This window comes from Aegilops tauschii, chromosome 7 (genome assembly GCF_002575655.3).
Source record: "Aegilops tauschii subsp. strangulata cultivar AL8/78 chromosome 7, Aet v6.0, whole genome shotgun sequence".
Lineage (NCBI taxonomy): Eukaryota > Viridiplantae > Streptophyta > Magnoliopsida > Poales > Poaceae > Aegilops > Aegilops tauschii.
The window spans coordinates 154067850-154088326 of NC_053041.3; positions in this window are offsets into that span (position 1 = coordinate 154067850).

Here is a 20477-nt window from a genome sequence, read left to right on the forward strand (position 1 = left end):
TCCAGATGACGTGGACGAGCGCTGGCTCCTCGCCCGTGGTCTCCGCCGCCCAAATGGTCGCCGGAGCGATGATCCCGAGCCCCTCCGCCGCGTTCGCCCTCGCCGGCGACTAATCGCCGGTCAAACCGGGTCAACCCCGCTAACTAACCCCCCCCTGTGACATTGACATGGGGGCCCATGCGCCCTAATCCTTTAATTAGATTAGTAAAAAACCCTGTTTAACACTGTGTCACTGACATGTGGACCCCACACGTCAGGTTTGACCCCAGTCAGCGCTGTTGACTTGGTGACGCAAGCATGACGCAGTGCTGACGCAGTTATTTATTTTCTGGATTTAAATTAAATCAGGAAATTCCAGAAAATAGCCAAAACTTCTAAAATTCATAGAAATTCAACCGTAACTTAGATTGAAATAAGTTATATATGAAAAATTATCAGAAAAATTCAATCTATCCATCTGTACCATTTTCATGCATGAAAAACCAACCCATACATGCTGTATATATGAAAACACACTTATGGCATTTAAAGGGACTTATATTAGAGTTGCATTTGAACCTTTGGTTCAAATGGATCTCTTCCAAGTGGAATGCTAAATGCATTGGCTCAAAACACATCACATATTCATGCCATATTCATGCATCATATTGTTGCATATGATTGTGCTTTGATTGTCGACACCGTTCCTTCTCGATAGGTCCTGCTTCGGAGAGTGTTCCAGAGTACCTGTCTGAGGAGCAGTGCCACCCTGTTGATCTACCAGGCAAGCAAACCCCCTTTGTTCATTCCGATACAATCCTACTCTCTCGCTCCTGCTCTCTTTTACTGCATTAGGACAACAATGATTCAACTGCTACTTTATGTTGCGGTAGTTGAACCCATTCCTCTGCATGACCTGTCATTGCCACAGTAAATAGTTGAAACCCACTAGCATGTGTAGGAGTTGATTGAGCCATGTTGTATTCCTACCATGCCATGCCTGCTATTGCTTAGAGTTGTGTCAGGTCTGGTTCATTGGGAATGAATTGGAGTGTTACGATATGTTCTGGTGCTGAGAGTTAAGTGAGTGAACACGATTTGGTAAAGGTAGCGGTGAGAGGCCATGTAGGAGTACATGGTGGGTTGTCTCACTGGAACCGTCCTTAAGCACTGAGTTCTGTGTATGTTGTCCAATGACTAGCTACTACCACACATTGGAATGCTTAAGTGCCCCTCTCGGCTTATTAACCAACTTGATCTCTGTCCAGGAGTTGCAACTAGTTTATGGTGTTTGTAGGTAGTGCTATTTTTCTACCGAGTGGCACCCGGCAGGGTGGGCTTAGGACAGACTAGGCACACGTGGCCCGGTGTACCGAGTGGCACCCGGATGGTGGGCTCGGGAACCCTGCACACATCGTTTGGGGCCGTGAGCGACACCCCGGCCGGATCTCCTTGCGGATGGAACCCGAATAGGCGATAAACCTGGACTAGAGTCTTGTGTGGTTAGTCAGGTCGTGGCCGACACCCTCGCCAGGCTTCCGCTTGAAGGTTGCCGAGGTACATGACGTGTACATGGTGGTAAGTGGCGAGAGCGTGTGTGAAGCAGTACACACCCTGCAGGGTTATCATGATCTATTCGAATAGCCGTGTCCTCGGTTATGGACTTCTTGGATGCTTACGTGGTACATAGACAACTTGAAGTGGATACTCTAAAATGCTCAAGATAAGTGTGAGTGCTATGGATGGCTTCTCATAGTGAGACGGGAATGAATCCATAGTGGTGTATTGAGGTGGTGACTAGTGGACTCGTGTGCGCCTTCTTACCTCAAAGAAGTTTCTCGTAGTCGTAGAACAGGATAGCCACTGAGTCAAAGCTGGCTTGCTGCAACTAAACCCCACACTACCTTCTTGATACAAATGCATGTATGATAGGATCTGATGTAAGTCTTGCTGAGTACCTTTGTACTCATGTTGCTTTATTTATGTTTCTGCAGCGGAGACTTCAGTCTTACTAGTAGTTCCGCTTGGACTTCGACGAGTAGCTTGTACCTCAGCTACGATCTTGTACCCTTGGGAGGGGCTTGTAGATAGTCAGGCTTCTCGCCCTTTTTCTTTTGTACTTGTCTGTACTTAGACATGTAATGCTTCCGTTGCTTGTATGCTCTGAATGATGGGTCATGTGACCCCTGTTTGTACTTAATGCTATGTGGCTCTTCTGGGCCTTTATCTATATGAGTTTGCGTTATGTTGTGATGCCATGTTGTACAGCACATACTTGCATGTTATGCGTACGTGTAACGTGTATTGCTATGTGTGGGATCCGACAACCTAGTTGTCTATCCTTGGTAGCCTCTCTTATGGGGAAATGTAGTCTAGTGCTTCCACCGAGCCATGGTAGTCCGCTACAGCCCGGTTTACTGGAGTCCTGCTAGCCCAGCACTACTGCTCTGGAACACTTGACTGGCCGGCATGTGTTTCACTTCGTTCCTGTGTCTGTCCCTTCGGGGAAATGTCACGCGGTGACATCCAGAGTCCTTCCTAGCCTGCTACAGCCCGGGTTCCCGGAGTCCTGTTAGCGCAGTGCTACAGCCCGGATTCGCACGCTGCTGAACGACATGCTCGATGTTGATTCATGTATGCCTGTCCCCGTAAGTTAGTGCCACTTTGGGTTCACGACTAGTCATGTCGGCCCGGGTTCTTTGTCATATGGATGCTAGCGACACTATCATATACGTGAGCCAAAAGGCACAAACGGTCCCGGGCCATGGTAAGGCGACACCCGTGGCAATACCGTGCGTGAGGCCGCAAAGTGATATGAGGTGTTACATGCTAGATCGGTGTGACCTAGAATCGGGGTCCCGACAGAGTCCTAGTAGGAATAGGATTGGACTTGAAGTCCAAGTTCTCTCCCCCTTAGTTGCGCCCTAGGGCTTGGAGGGGTTGTTTCCCACGCCCCTCCACCTATATATAGAGGGGAGGAGGCGCCCCAAGAGGACACACCAAGCCCTTGGCGCCCCTCCCTCTCCCGTTACTCCGTAGTTCCACCGACTCGTCCCAGCAACGCTTAGCGAAGCGCTGTCGGTGCTCCACCACCACCATTACCACCACGCCAACATGTTGGTTGTGATCCCATCTACTTCTCCTCTCCTGCTTGCTGGATCGAGGAGGAGACGTCATCGAGCCGCATGTGTGCTAAACTCGGAGGTGTCGTCCGTTCGGGATTAGATCAGTTAGATCGTGATCGGATCGCGAAGAGTATGACTACATCAACCATGCTTCCGCTTAGCAATCTACAAGGGTATGTAGATGCTCTCCCCTCTCGTAGCTATGCATCTCCATGGATAGATCTTGCGTGTGCGTAGAAATTTTTGTTTCCCATGCAACGTTCCCCAACTATGTGGCATCAGAGCCAGGTCTATGCGTAGATGATATGCACGAGTAGAACACAAATGAGTTGTGGGCCGTGATGGTCATACTGCTTACCACCAATGTCTTATTTTGATTCAGTGGCATTGTGGGATGAAGCGGCCCGGACCAACCTTACATGTCCACATACATGAGACCGGTTCCACCGACTAACATGCAACTTGTTTTGCATAAAGGTGGCTGGCGGGTGTCTGTTTCTCCTACTTTAGTTGAATCAAATTTGACTACGACCGGTCCTTGAAGACGGTTAAAACAGCAAACTTGATAAATCACCGTTGTGGTTTTGCGTAAGTAAGTACGGTTCTTGCTAGTTGCCCATAGCAACCACGTAAAACTTGCAACAACAAAGTAGAGGATGTCTAACTTGTTTTTGCAGGGTATGTTGTGATGTGATATGGTCAAGACATGATGTGATATACATTGTTGTATGAGATGATCATGTTTTGTAATATCACCAACTGGCAGGAGCCTTAGGGTTGTCTCTTAATTATTTCATGAAAGGCAAGCGCCATGTAATTGCTTTACTTTATCGCTATGCGTTAGCAATAGTTGTAGAGGCAATAGTTGGCGAGACGACCCCGACGCAATGATGGAGATCAAGGCGTCGAGCCGGTAACGATGGAGATCAAGGTGTCGAGCCGGTGACGATGGAGATCATGATGATGCTTTGGAGATGGAGATCAAAAGGACAAGATGATGATGGCCATATCATGTCACATATTTTGATTGCATGTGATGTTTATCCTTTATACATCTTATTTTGCTTAGAGTGATGGTAGCATTATAAGATGATCCCTTCACTAAAATTCAAGATAAAAGTGTTCTGCCCGAGTATGCACCGTTGCTAAAGTTCGTTGTTTCGAAGCACCACGTGATGATCGGGTGTGATAGACTCTACGTTCACATACAACGGGTGTAAGCTAGTTTTGCACAAGCAGAATACTTGGGTTAAACTTGATGAGCCTAGCATGTACAGACATGGTCTCGGAACACTGGAGACCGAAAGATCGAACATGAGTCATATAGTAGATATGATCAACATAGAGATGTTCACCATTGATGACTACTCCATCTCACATCATGATCGGACATGGGTTTGTTGATTTGGATCATGTATCACTTAGATAACTTGAGGGATGTTAATTGAAGTGGGAGTTCATTAGTAATCTGATTAATTGAACTAAAATTTATCATGAACATATTCAAAATGTCTTTGCAAATTATGTTGTAGATCAATAGCTCACGATGTAGCTCCCCTTTTTTTAATACGTTCCTAGAGAAAACTAAGTTGAAAGATGATGGTAGCAATAATGTGGACTGGTTCCGTGATCTGAGGATTATCCTCATTGCTGCACGGAAGAATTATGTCCTTGATGCACCGCTAGGTGACAGACCTACTTCAGGAGCTGATGCAGACGTTATGAACGTTAAGTAAGCTCGATCTGATGACTACTTGATAGTTTAGTGCACCATGCTTTATGGCTTAGAATCAGGGCTCCAAAGACGCTTTTGAACGCCATGGGACATATGAGATGTTCCAAGAGCTGAAATTAGTATTTCAGGCTCATGCCCGTGTTGACTGGTATGAGACCTCTGACAATTACTTTGCCTACAAGATGGAGGAGAATAGCTCAGCCAGTGAGCATGTGCTCAGAATGTCTGGGTACTACAATAGCTTGAATCAAGTGGGAGTTAATCTTCTAGATAAGATAGTGATTGATAAAGTTCTCCAGTCACTATCACCAAGCTACTAGAGCTTCGTGATGAAATATAATATGCAAGGGATGACAAAAATGATTCCCGAGCTCTTCGCGATGCTGAAATCGGCGGAGGTAGAAATCAAGAAGGAGCATCAAGTGTTGATGGTTAACAAGACCACTAGTTTCAAGAAAAAGGGCACCGGAAAGAAAGGGAACTTCAAGAAGAATGGCAAGCAAGTTGCCGCTCCCGTGAAGAAACCCAAAGCTGGACCCAAGCATGAAACTGAGTGCTTCTACTGCAAAGGAAATGGTCACTGGAAGCGAAACTGGCCCAAATACTTGGCGGATAAGAAGGATGGCAAAGTAAACAAAGGTATATTTGATATACATGTTATTGATGTGTACCTTACTGGTGCTCGTAGTAGCCACTAGGTATTTGATACCGGTTCAGTTGTTAAGATTAGTAACTCGAAACAAGAGTTGCAGAATAAACGGAGACTAATTAAGGGTGAGGTGACGATGTGTGTTGGAAGTGTTTCCAGGATTGATATGATCACCATCGCACACTCCTCTACCTTCGGGATTAGTGTTGAGCCTAAATAAATGTTATTTAGTGTTTGCGTTGAGCATGAACAAGATTAGATCATGTTTATTGCAATACAATTATTCATTTAAGTCAGAGAATAATTGTTGTTCTATTTACATGAATAAAACCTTCTATGGTCATACACCCAATGTGAATGGTTTATTGAATCTCGATTGTAGTGATACATATATATTCATAATATTGATGCCAAAAGATGCAAAATTGATAATGATAGTGCAACATACTTGTGGCACTGCCGTTTAGGTCATATTGGTGTAAAGCGCATGAAGAAACTCCATGCGGATGGACTTTTGGAATCACTTGATTATGAATCATTTGATACTTGCGAACCATGCCTCATGGGTGAGATGACTAAAACTCCGTTCTCCGGAATAATGGAGCGAGCTAATGATTTATTGGAAATAATACATACCGATGTATGCAGTCCGATGAGTGTTGAGGCACGCCGCGGGTATCGTTATTTTTTGACCTTCACAGATGATTTGAGTAGGTATGGGTATATATCTACTTGATGAAACACAAATCTGAAACATTTGAAAATTTCAAAGTATTTCAGAGTGAAGTAGAGAATCATCGTAACAAGAAAATAAAGTTTCTACGATCTGATCGTCGAGGTGAATATTTGAGTTACGAGTTTGGCCTTCATTTAAAACAATATGGAATTGTTTCACAACTCACGCCACCTGGAACACCACAGCGTAATGGTGTGTCCTTCTCATGCTCCTTGCTGCCCCAGATCTTGTATTGGCCCTGGATGTCGACAAGATTCTGGCAGGCGATGCACCAATTCTTGAGCACCTTTACATCGTTGGTGATGTCCACCGTAGCGAACATGTAGTGCGGGCTGTCGACAAACCTGGCGAAACACTCACAAGGCCTTGTGCCCAGGCAGTAGTGGTAGACGAGGACGTGATTGTGCACGCACATCTGGGCGACGGTGCTACCTCTTGAGCTTGCGTTGGTTTTTCCCTTGAAGAGGAAAGGGTGATGCAGCAAAGTAGAGTAAGTACTTCCCTCAGCTTTTGAGAACCAAGGTATCAATCCAGTAGGAGACAACGCAACAAGCCACCGAATACCTGCACAAACAAACACCAACTTGCACCCAACGGGATAAAGGGGTCGTCGATCCCTTCACGGTTATTTGCAAAGTGAGATCTGATAGCGATGGATAAACGGTAAAGTAATATTTTTGGTATTTTAGGTTTATGGAACCGAAAGTAAAAGATAGCAAAGAAAGTAAATAGGAACCTAAAATTGTAGATCAGAAACTTATATGATGGAAAATAGAAGATTATATGATGGAAAATAGACCCGAGGGCCATAGATTTCACTAGAGGCTTCTCTCAGGATAGAAATTATTATGGTGGGTGAACAAATTACTGCCGAGCAATTGATAGAAAAGCGCAAAGTTATGACGATATCTAAGGCAATGATCACGAATATAGGCATCACGTCTATATCAAGTTGACCGAAACGATTCTGCATCTACTACTATTACTCCACACATCGACCGCTATCCAGCATGCATCTCGAGTATTAAGTTCATAAGAATAGAGTAACGCATTAGGCAAAATGACATGATGTAGAGGAATTAACTCAAACAATATGATGAAAACCCCATCTTTTTATCCTCGATGGCAACAATACAATACGTGCCGGTTCCCCTTCTGTCACTAGGATCGAGCACCGCAAGATTGAGTCCAAAGCTAAGAATTTCTCCCATTGCAAGAAAAACCAATCTAGTTGGCCAAACCAAATCGATAGTTCGAAGAGACTTGCGAAGATATCAAATCACGCATATAAGAATTCAGAGGAGATTCAAATAATATTCATAGATAAGCTGATCATAAATCCACAATTCATCGGATCTCGGCAAGCACACCACAAAAGAGTAATACATCAAATAGATCTCCAAGAACATGGTATTGAGAATCAAAGAGAGAGAAGAAGCCATCTAGCTACTAGCTATGGACCCGTAGGTCTGTGGTAAACTACTCACGCTTCATCGGAGAGGCAATGGTGTTGATGTAGAAGCCCTCCATGATCGAATCCCCCTCCGGCAGGACGCCGGAAAAGGTCCCTAGATGGGATCTCACGGGTACAGAAGGTTGCGGCGGTGCAAAAGTGGTTTCGTGGCTCCCCTGGAAGTTTTTGGGATATTTCAGTATATATAGGAGGAAGATCTAGGTCAGGGGGTCACCGAGGGGCCCACAAGGTCGGGGGGTGCGCCCTACCCCCCTGGGCACGCCCTCCACCCTTGTGGCCGCCTCGTGGCTCTTCTGACTTGCACTCCAAGTCTCGTGGGTGTCTTCTGGTCCAAGAAAAATCATCACCAAAGTTTTATTCCGTTTGGACACCGTTTGGTATTCCTTTTCTGCGAAACTATAAAACAAGGAAAAAACAAAAACTGGCACTGGACTCTAGGTTAATAGTTAGTCCCAAAAATCATATAAAATAGCATATTAATGCATATACAACATCCAAAATAGATAATATAATAGCATGGAACAATAAAAAATTATAGATACATTGGAGACGTATCAGACGGTGACCTTGGGACGAGACCCGGGACGAGCGCGGGTGTACTCAAGGTCGAACCCGACCACCTTTTACTTCTTCTCAGCAAGGAACAACTCCATCATGTGGATGGAGTGCTCCACCCAGACCGGGTTGTTGGTGTACACCACAGAGAGCTCCGTGAACCTTCTGTGGGTGTCCACCACGGCATGCATGGTGAACTGCTGCTCCTCGTCGGCGGCCGCTCTAAGCGCCATTGGAGCCATGCAGGATACCCTCTAAGAATTTGTCGTGGTGGGTGTGGTTCTTGCAATAGTTGGGCACGATCAAAAGGTTGAAGAGACACAAGGGTTAAATGGCTGCTATAATAAATGGGGGCCGACCGGCCTCTAATTGTCACGTCTTTTCACCGCGTTCATAGCGGAGGATTTCGGTGCATGCTTGAGAACCCCGCACGCGTTTCGTTTGACCACGCGTGGGCTCGAAGAGGCGCCAAATGTATCGTTGTTGAGCCTGTTCTAGCACAACCGCGCAGTTTACCGCACAAGCTTCCCGCTCGGCTAGTTTGGCCACACGTCGGCTAGAAGAGGGGCAAATCGTGGGCGTTTATTGGCAAAAAGCTTTGTAAAAACAAAGTGTGTGGAATGACTTCGATCATAATAAGTTTACCCATGGGTGATGACGTCAAAGTTACACAGAAGGGTGATGATGGACACTCGAGTGCGATAATTAATTCTGTGCTCTACAGGGCACATGGCCGAAGAAACCAACTGTGTGCAATGATGTCGAAGATCACAGTTGAGTTAGCTATACAGATCGTCTGCGGAGATCGACAAGGGAAACATAATGGTTAATAAAATCTAAGTCCATTGCATATTAAGGTCAAAATAGTACTACCAATATACGAGTCTCATATGATGCCATTTCAATTATTGTACCACAAAAGCTCAAAATATTACAAGGTTCAAATTCCAGAGTTATATGGCTCAAATTCGAAGATTACACGGTTCAAACTGATATTAGAAATGAAATTCAGCTCAGCTACAAACGCCCGCGCTGATCCGCTGAACATGGATATAAGAGAGGTTGAAACTAATATTACCACTTGTAAGGATGGTTTTGAAACCTCATAATTTTTGCAAAGGGATCGGCCACTGAGAAGTCATGTATGGCTTGACAAGATGACTTTTGATTACTCTGTCATCTAAAGTTCCAAAATGAAATTCAGCGTTTTCGGATCCTATTCCATTCTACCGCAGCCGCCAGTGTTGATCAACAAACCATTCATTTTTGCGAAATAAATGTAGGGCAAACCTCATTACCTTCACCACCCTTGCTCTGACAACAAAGAACCTGGCGAATATAATCTCCGGTAAGGTCCCTCGTTATGAGTTCAAAGTAATTTCTGAGAGATGTAGATCTAGACATTCGATGTGATTGTTATATTGTATCACATTATCCACCATGGGGACTAATCTTATCTGCAAAAGAAGAAAACGTGTTAGTGCCTACATGCAGTTTTGAACACTACTATAGGCTTATTTGGTTTGCAGGATTTGTAAAATGCACTAACGTGCCATCTTCGATCCGACATGATTAACATGCGCATTTGATTACAATCTAGAAAAATGTAGCCTTCTTCACAAGAGGTTGGAGTGGATGAAAAATTCCCTAATAAAACTATTACAGATGAATCCAAAGGAGAAATGCTTATGGATTGTAACCATATGGATCAAGCAACCAATATGGGGGGGGCATGTATGTACTGAAATCCTCCAAAATTCCTTCAGAAACCATAGTACATTGTCATTGTAAACTTTGGAAAATGTGTCAAAAATCGAACTCCCTTATGGCTAACATTTAATAGGAAAGGAACATCACCTCGATATATAGCTTCACCAGGCATGGAAAGCATCTCAGGAAACTGACAACTTGGTCCAGGTTGGGGCCGATAGATTCTAGTGCCAAGACCTTCACTATGCGCAGATTCGGGGTCAAGCTTTGTCAGAATCATTTTCTGGATGACAGACGAACATACATCTTCAGAATTAGAAATAATGTTAATTTCAGGAAGGAGAACTAGAAGGCGACTGTTGTACCTGAACAGGTGTGGATCCAATAACAAGTTCGGAGTATTTGTCAGACGAGTAGCCCACCACTGTCAATTTCGGCGCAGAAATGACATTGATTCTTGTTGGACCTTCTTGATGAACTACAAGTAATCTCTCAAGTGAAGGTGTATCCTCAATGACCATAGCATGGTACCCATTTTGTGATGTCTTGTTGCAGCATCAACAACACACATAAATAGTCCGGAGAGTCATGGAGGGGATGTGGAAACTACTCAACCCATTGATCGCCTGAAGACGAAGGTACTCGAGTGCAGTACAAACGCGGAGTAGGCGCTCCATGTCATCATTTGGGAGGCTGACGGCGATGAGCTCGAGGTGCTTCAGTCGTGGAATAATAAGAGCGGGCGTATCATTAAGGGGGGGAATGGCAGTTCATGAAATTGGCGACACACAGCGTGGGCGCGAGGTGGAGTGCGGGCGTTGGCAGTGAGCGCATATGCCCATCATTAAAAGTGAGCTCCTCGAGCTGATCTAGGGCGGGGGATCAGAACCACTCGTCTAGCTTGGCTCGGTCCTTGCTGTTGGAACGGAACTTGCCCATGCTAAGGCCTCTGGTTGGGCCATGGTGACTACCGAGGATCTGGGAGAACACATCCAAGCTTTTGCGATAGCCACGGCAGAGCTCGTGGGTGTCGATGAGGTCGAGAGGGGTGGAGTGCCACAGGGGGCGCCACCGCCGGGAAAGTATCCGCGCCCCATATTTGATTGGGAGGAGGGAGATGATGACTATCAACATATCATCAGGGAGGCAGCTGATGAAGTCTAGGCCTGCTGGATTCGCTTGCGGTTCTTGCTCGACCCGCCTCCTCTTGTTGGCAGCCCCGTTCTCCACCTCCGGAGTCTCCTCGTCAGCGGCGCTTTCTGTTAGATGTGGGAGTACATGGAATATTTAGTTAGAACAGGGCAATAGAAAAGTGTATTGGTAACTAGAAGTTAGTAGGTAGGAATAGAGTATGAAAATGGAATAACAATTGGTTGCTTAAATACTACACAATTCCTTCGATATTGCTGGTAAGTCAACATGCAGATACTTGAAAAGAACACTTACCTTGAACAAAGTCTGGACGGATGATATCGTCGGGGAAGTTAGCATATATCTCATGACTAGGCTCTTTTATGTGCAGTGTAATTTTAGTGCCAGCTTTCAGTACATAAAACTTAGAAATTTATGTCCAAAGGCCCGTGGCAAAATAGGAGTGACCACATTCATCAAGTCTTACAGAAGCAACGATTGTAAATCCATGGTTTGTGTTCAGTATGCCACCCCTGCAGTCTTGATTTATGTAAAGGGCAATATTGTGTACTACGGATGTTGTTGCATAGCAAGGGATGAGCTGCAGAAAATGGTAGGATTGTTAAAGAATATGGTAACATGCAAATATGGGAAAAATTGAAAGAACTGTACAACAGTTGAAATCAAAGGACAAAAATCTATAATTAAACAGATAGGGTAACCATGATTTCATGGAAATATGAGAGTGATCGAAAGAACAATACATCATTAATTTGACTAATATAGAAAGAAGAGGAAAAATCCCCTTTGACATATATGCTGCATGTGGCACCTTTTATCCAAATGTAGCAATATATAGTATATGTTCAGGAAAGTAGGCCATGCCAACCGATTTAGGGTGAGATTGAACATACTGTGCGCATCCTCAAGTCATCTGGTATGGTGAGATGGAACTCCATGGATGTCTGACCGAGACCGCATAGTCCTGATGTGTCCACGCACTATACACTCTATGAATGAAAGAAACCCTCAAATCAGCTCGAATAAAAATGAATTCACGGCGATTTCGGCCGCGTGCATAAAGGAGGCAGATGAACTGGGATAAGAGATGAGATAATATGTCATCAAATTAGTTACCTTGTTGTCCATGAGAAAAAACCCTCAATACGGCGGATTCCCCAACAGGGCGGAGCTGGGCCGACTACGAGCAGCGTCGAAAAAGTCCATGGCGATAGGCGGCGACAAGCATAAGTGCGAAATGCGGTGGGGTTTGCGGGCAGCCTGGTGGCGGCGACAGGCGTCGAGCTAAGTGGTTGCCGCGGCGATAGGTGGTGCCATGCAGAGTCGCGGAGGAGCTTGTGCACGTGTGAATGGGGACCAGAGGGGGTGGCGGGCGGGGTGAGGGTTTTTGTGAAGTGGGGATGTTGAGGGTTTTCTTTTTTCTTTTTTGAATTGGGTGGTGAGGGTTTTCTGTCCCACAAAGAGTTTCGGAGGCAGCGGTTTGCTAGAGCCAACCGTGTGTGATTGACGTAAGTGGGAAAACGAAAGTCATTGCACACGGTTCCAGTTTGGGAACCGTGGGTGATTGACATACTACCTCCATCCTGATTTATTGGTCCCCTTTGTAATTTGTGCCAAATTTTGACCCAATATTTAACTAACAAATGTTTATGCATGTCACCAAAAGATTATGTCATTGGACACTATGTTCAAATACGAATCCAACGATATAATTTTTGCTGACAAGCACTAACATTTTTTCAGATAAATCTTTGGTCGAAATTTAACACAAATTATGAAGGGGGCCAATAAACCAGGACGGAGGTAGATTCCACCAACCGAACTAATTGCATCCATATCCCACATTTAGACACAAGTAAACATAGATTAAACTTACTCATGCATGGATAATAAACGTACACGAGCATAGTTCAACTGTCATTAAGCATACTCAAGCACATTTATAATTAAGACACTATATAGCCATACATAATTCAATCTCATCTGCTGGCATGATCGTGAAGCTTCTCCAGGTACTCCGCATACGCGGCGTGCGCCACCCTGCGAGAATACTTCTGTCTGAATGAGCCAACGACTCGTCCTCTTGCATGCGTCAGGACACTTTCATACGCGTCATGACGATTTTGGTTGCAAAATGGGCATCGAAAGCCCAGTCCCAGGTCCTAATACGCTTGTTATGAATTCCCGCATAAAGCTCCCTAAGGATTTGCCTCTTGTACCTCCTTTGGACATCTTCATCCTCGTGGTCGACATCGTCAGATAGCACCTATATATATAGTAAAAAACTATGGCGTCAAATTTGGAATACAAACTGATCTCTAGGGAACATTTGGCAGTTGCCAAAATTTGGCATCAAATCAATTTTTACATGTCATAAAGTAGGATTAGGAATTAATGGATTCTATGGCTATTTTTTTTAGACATATCCAAAGATTATTGGTCGTTTTTAAGCGCAATCGTCCATGTAGAGACCAATCTTGAAAAAAATGGCACAAACATATATTTAGGTCATTCAAAAATCAATTGTCAAGCCCTTGCTAGGAATTATTAGCACGAAACACTAACCCTAGTCGGATTATTAGCAGAAATCATTTGTACAGATGAAACAACTAATCACTTATCATTTCGACCATTCAAACAATCAATACACTACACGGATCTAACGAAACTTACTCAGATTTCATGGATTGAGAGAACATAACCATAGGATTTCTATTTCAAAAAGGGGGAGGCAGGAGTAACCAGAGAAACCCTAGGATATATTTGACACATAAATGGGTATAGATGACTAATCGGTTGTCCGTCGTCGTGGGAGTCACGCCGAAGTGGTCATCGGAGTCGTCATCGGGGTCATCGCCGGAGTCGGTGTGGACCTCCGGCTCCGGCTGTGGAAGCACGACGCGGTCGACGACGTCAAGGTGCAGTGAGACCTTGGCGGCGGCGACGGCAACCTCTATCTCCATCTTCATGCCATGCTCCGGTGCTTCCGCGATGTCGGCGTCGGCATTCCCTCTGATTGGGCGCTTCGGCAGCATCCTCATACACAAACGGCGGTGAGGACTGAGAGCGGCGTTGAGGATGCAGGCGGAGAGAGAGAATTGTGTGTGCGATGAAGATGGGGGGTGCGGCCACTCGGGCGTGCAATTAATATGGAGTAGTGGGAGAGAGGCAGGCGGCAGTCAAACCGCTGGCTTGCCTCCCGATGAGCCTACGCACCGGACTGCTGGCATGCCTACCGTCATTTCACATAGCTACTTGCACGCCTCCCGATGATACTATGTAGCGAGCACTGTGTAACACCCCGAGAATCATGCTACAGTAACTCTCTGTGATTAAGCTAATCACGTTGCTAAACAGGGCTTGATCACATTGGAATCACCTTTCTTTCAAACTCCTAATTCAAACTTCAAATATAATTAAAGTGAAAAATAAAAGTTCTCAAAAGTTTAAACAAAAATGTTCCATGGGTGCCAAATAATACACTGGTAATTATTGTGGAGAAAACTCCTTTTTAGAAAATGCCTAAGTATTTTAAAATGGGTTAAAAGGGTGAAAGAAAACAAATAAAAGAAAATGCAAAAAAAAAAACAGAACAAAAAAAAAGGGGGAACAAAAGCCCCCCCACTGGACATGGCCCAACTGGGCCACCCCAGGCCCAGCCGGCCGGCCCAACCCCCCTCACCTTATCCCCTCCCCCCCACCGACAGCCTACCCACTCGCTCTCCCCCCCGAAATATCTCACCTCCCTCCCCTGCCCCCCGATCTGGATCGAGGAGGAGGCCGTCACCGTCGCCGTCGCGCTCGACCCCGCGCCCTCGCCTCGCCGGAGCACTGCATCGCCGGCCTGCCTCCTCCTCCTCGCCGGCCTGCGCCTCGACACCGCATCGCCGTCGCCCCCGTCTCCCCCTCGACCCCCACTGCCGTGACCCTGCATCCCACGGTGAGGCCACCGGCCTCCGTCGCCCGCCCCTCTCCCCTCGGTCACCGCCGCCCCGCTCGCGCTCCGGCGCGCCCAGACGCGCCCCGCCGCGCCTGGCCACGCACGCGCGCCCGCACGGCCTTCGCCCGCGCGCGCCCCGACCGCGCGCCAGCATCGGCCACGCCCCGCCTGCCCCCCCTCGTCCTCGCGCCCTCGCCGTCGCGGGCAGGCCCATAGCCTCGACCGCGCCCCCCCTCGCAGCTTCTTCCCCACGCCCGACCGCACCGACGCGCGCCCGCGCGAGCCGCGCCGCCGTTGCCTCCCACCGGCGTTGGCCTCTGGCTTCGCCCCGCACCTCGCCCCCGTACGCGCCCGTGGCCGCGCGTGGCCGCCTCTGCCCGTCCCCTGCTGCGGCGCTGCTCCGGCCGGCGAGCCTCGCCCGCGCGCGCCCCGACGGCCTTCGTCCGCCGCGCCCCCTCGCCGTCCCGTTCGGGCGGACGCCCGACGCCGTTACGCCGTTGCGCCCGTAGCCGCAGTGCCCTCTGGGCCACTGCCAGTGGGCCTCGCCCCTCTGGGCCACCGCCAGGTGGGCCTAGCCCCACCTGAGCTACTGGCCACTGGGCCCGACCCCCTGGCCCAATGACAAACGGGCCCCCAGCGCCAGAACGTTTACTAATAAAAATAAATAAATAAAATTAAAATATAAATAAATAAATAATAGTAATAATAATAATAATGATAATAATAAAACAAAAAACTAATTAATAAATAATTAAAATAAATAAAATATTAATAATAAGAAAGATAATACTAAATTAATTAATAAAAATTAATAAATAAATAAATAAATAAAAATAATTTTAATTAATTCATTAATTAAATAAATAAATTAATTAAGTTAATTAATCCTGTTTAATTTAATTAAATAATAATTAATTAGCTAAACCCTAATTAACCTAAATAGTGAATGACAGGTGGGTCCCACTGGACCCACCTGTCTGGTTTGACTGGTCAGCCGACCTGTTGACCTGCTGACGTCAGCATTGCCTCATGCTGACGTCATAATTCATTTTTGCTTAATATAAATAATTCCAGAAATTCAAATAAACTTTTAAAATTCATATCTTTTAAACCGTAACTCGGATGAAAATGTTTTCTATATGAAAGTTGTTCAGAACGACGAGACGAATCCGAATACGCAGTCCGTTCTTCCACCACACCTCCCTAACCTATCTAACTAGCAACTTTCCCCCTCCGGTCCGTCTGTCCGAAAACGCAAAACATCGGGAATACTTTCCCGGATGTTCCCCCCCTTCACCGGTACCACCTACTGTCGCGTTAGGACACCCCTAGCACCGCTCATTGTCATGTCACGCATCGTCATGCTTATGTTTGCATTGTATTTACTGTTTCTTCCCCCTCTTCTCTCCGATAGACTACGAGACCGACACTGCTGCTGCCCAGTTCGACTACGGAGTCGACGACCCCTCCTACTTGCCAGAGCATCCAGGCAAGCCCCCCCCTTGATCACCAGATATCGCCTACTCTCCTCTATACTGCTTGCATTAGAGTAGTGTAGCATGTTACTGCTTTTCGATATCCTATTCTGATGCATAGCCTATCCTTGCTACTACTGTTGATACCTTTACCTGCAGTCCTACATGCTTAGTATAGGATGCTAGATTTCCATCAGTGGCCCAACATTCTTGTCCGTCTGCTGTGCTACGCTATCGGGCCGTGATCACCTGGGCGGTGATCGCGGGTATATACTTATATACTATATACATGACACATGTGATGACTAAAGTCGGGTCGGCTCGTAGGAGTACCCGCAAGTGGATCTTTGTGGCGGAGCGACAGGGCAGGTTGAGACCGCCTAGGTAAGAGGTGGGCCTGGCCCTGGTCGGCGTTCGCGGATACTTAACACGCTTAACGAAATCTTGGTATTTGATCTGAGTCTGGCCATTTGGTCTATACGCACTAGCCATCTACGCGGGAGTAGTTATGGGTATCCCGGCGTCGTGGTATCAGCCGAAGCCTCGTGACGTCAGCGACTGAGTGGCGCGCGCCGTGTTGGACCGCTTTGACGTAACCGCCGTGATCGTGTGGGTTGCTAGGTCTGCTCGCGGCCGCGTTCGCAACGTGCAGGTGTGCATAGGGCGATGGGCCCAGACCCCTGCGCGCTTAGGATTAGACCGGCGTGCTGACCGCTCTGTTGTGCTTAGGTGGGGCTGCGACGCGTTGATCTTACGAGGCCGGGCATGACCCAGAAAAGTGTGTCCGGCCAATTGGGATCGAGCGTGTTGGGTTATGTGGTGCACCCCTGCAGGGAAGTTTATCTATTCGAATAGCCGTGTCCCTCGGAAAAAGGACGACCCGGAGTTGTACCTTGAGCTTATGACAACTAGAACTGGATACTGAATAAAATACACCCTTCCAAGTGCTAGATACAACCCGGTGATCGCTCTCTAACAGGGTGACGAGGAGGGGATCGCCGGGTAGGATTATGCTATGCGATGCTACTTGGAGGACTTCAATCTACTCTCTTCTACATGCTGCAAGATGGAGATGTCCAGAAGCTTAGTCTTCGACAGGACTAGCTATCCCCCTCTTATTCCGGCATTCTGCAGTTCAGTCCACTGATATGCCTCTTTACACATATACCCATGCATATGTAGTGTAGCTCCGTGCTTGCGAGTACTTTGGATGAGTACTCACGGTTGCTTTTCTCCCTCTTTTCCCCTTTCTATATCGGATTGTCGCAATCAGATGTTGGAGTTCAGGAGCCAGACGCCACCATCGACGACGACACCTACGACACTGGAGGTGCCTACTACTACGTGCAGGCCGCTGACGACGACCAGGAGTAGTTAGGAGGTCCCAGGCAGGAGGCCTTGCCTTTTCGATCGTTGCTACTTTTGTGCTAGCCTTCTTAAGGCAAACTTGTTTAACTTATGTCTGTACTCAGATATTGTTGCTTCCGCTGACTCGTCTATGATCGAGCACTTGTATTCGAGCCCTCGAGGCCCCTGGCTTGTATTATAATGCTTGTATGACTTATTTATGTTTTGGAGTTGTGTTGTGATATCTTCCCGTGAGTCCCTGATCGTGGTTGTACACATTTGCGTGCATGATTAGTGTACGGTCAAATCGGGGGCGTCACAAGTTGGTATCAGAGCCGACTGCCTGTAGGAACCCCCCTTCCACACTCCTTGGCCGAAGTCGAGTCTAGTCATTGCAAAAACTTTTACTAACATGGCTGTGCGGCTTATGGGCCCACATCGCCATTGGGTGGTACTAGGATCTTTTAGTCCTCGACCTTTACTCTGGGACTCTGAACTCTGTTCTACTCGGGTTAAACGAATTTACTAACTCTAACACTAGGATCCCGTGACCGCGTTCACCCCTAAGATGGATAAGCCATAGTTGTTTCTTAGAATAGTATTTTGAACAATTCACACACTGTCATTTGACTCCTTTGAAACGTCTTTGCTTTCAGATGGAACCCTCGAGGCAGGTCGTGCGCCACACGACGGCCATTGGTGCCTCGGGATCACCTGCGGTGCTAGCTGAGATGATGACCTATCTGGGTTATCGCTGGCACCCTGAATTCACAGTCTACGAGGAGTACCAGGACTTTAACCAGGAGCAGTACCGTGCCATCGTCCACCTCTACTCTCGGGAGTATGACTCCACTACTGTGCTGCACACCGCACATGGTGTTGGTGTGACCATCGATATGGCTGTCCACGATGCTGCCTATGCTGCTCTGACACGTCTTCGTGGAGAGTATCGGGAGTTGGACACCTCCCCTTTCAGGCACATTGCTATCGCCTCTGATGCTGGTGCGAAGGGATACTATACTGCTGCCTACTCCACTGTCACCCGAGAGCCCTTCTACCATCAGCACCTGGTTCTGCATGCTGATGGGCTGGATCGAGCTAACCGAGCTCTTCGCCATGAGATGTACACCACCCGTCAGCACCTTTACCGTGCTCTGACGCTGCTGCACCCCTTTGTCCGGTCTGGACAGGTACCGCGTACTGCGATCTACCCAGCCAGGACCGTGATGCCCCACGGTGTCGGTTGGCCAGAGGTGGGAGGCTACTCTCCCGCACTTGGTCCTCTTCTGCCACCTGAGCGTCGGGCTCTACACCTGAGTATCCGCGGCCCCCAGTCTGCTGACGTGGAGAGCTATCCGTTGCCTCACTACCAGCTGTCGGGCTACGATTACCTCCACAGTACCTCTTGGGACTGATGTAGGCTTGATGGTAGTATTAGTTTTAGTCGTCGCGAGCCTGTGTGCCGCCTATGATGTTTTAGTCCATGTACTGAACTCTATGTACTGAACTCTATGCATGACCCCTTTTGTAAGTTATGCCGACTACTATGCAGTAGCTATCGTGCTCCTTTCAATTATGCATGTTTCATCATGAATGATTCTTGTCATTGCAAATTTTCTCAATGCTGAACTACCCCTGTTATATATTAGCAGGATGGTTAGACCAGGTGGTCGTGGTCGCGGTGGCGATGCCCCACCACCACCTGAGTACATGGCTGGTATGATCCAACAGTTCGAACTGAACCGCCAATTCATGGAAAATATGATGGCTCAGTTTCCTCGCCCCAATATGAACCAGCAGCCAGCCCAAGTAACTCTTCAAGATTTCATACGCCTCAACCCAACCATCTACCGCAGCTCAACTCAGCCTCTGGATGCTGATGACTGGCTCCGTGACATCACCTATGAGATGGAGTCTGCTGATGTAGCCCCTGCCAGCTATGTCAATTTTGCTTCCTTCTTCTTGAAGGGACCCGCAGCTCAATGGTGGGACAGCCACAGGCGTACTCTGCCAGCTGGAACAATCATCACCTGGCCAGACTTCCAAGCTGCTTTCCGTGCCCGCTTCATTCCTCAGGGAGTCATGGACCGGAAGAAGCGTGAGTTCCGCAACCTCACCCAAGGCAACAAAACTGTTGAAGCTTATCAGCGGGAGTTTCTGGACTTGTCCCGCTATGCTGAAGAAGACATTGCAACTGATGCACGCAGACAGGAGAAGTTCCGTGATGGCCTTCAAGCTGACATCAAGCTCGCACTTCTAGTGCATGACTTTGCTGATTTCGCCACCTTGGTGAATAAGGCCATCAATGTCGAGACTGGTCTGCAGGAATACCAGAGCTCTCAGAGGCGCAACCGTGACACGGGCTCATCTTCGGGCTCGCCCTCCCAGAAGCGTAAGATATGGATCCCAAACAGCATGTATCGTCCAAATGCACCTGCTCCCAGGAAATCTTATGCTGCACCGCGTCTGCCTCCTCCACCATCTAAGCAGTCAAAGCTACCAGCTCCCCCACCTGGGGCTCCTGTTCCCACTCCCGATAATGGTCTGTGCTTCAAGTGTGGTCAACCGGGTCACTTTGCCAGGAACTGCTATCAGAACCA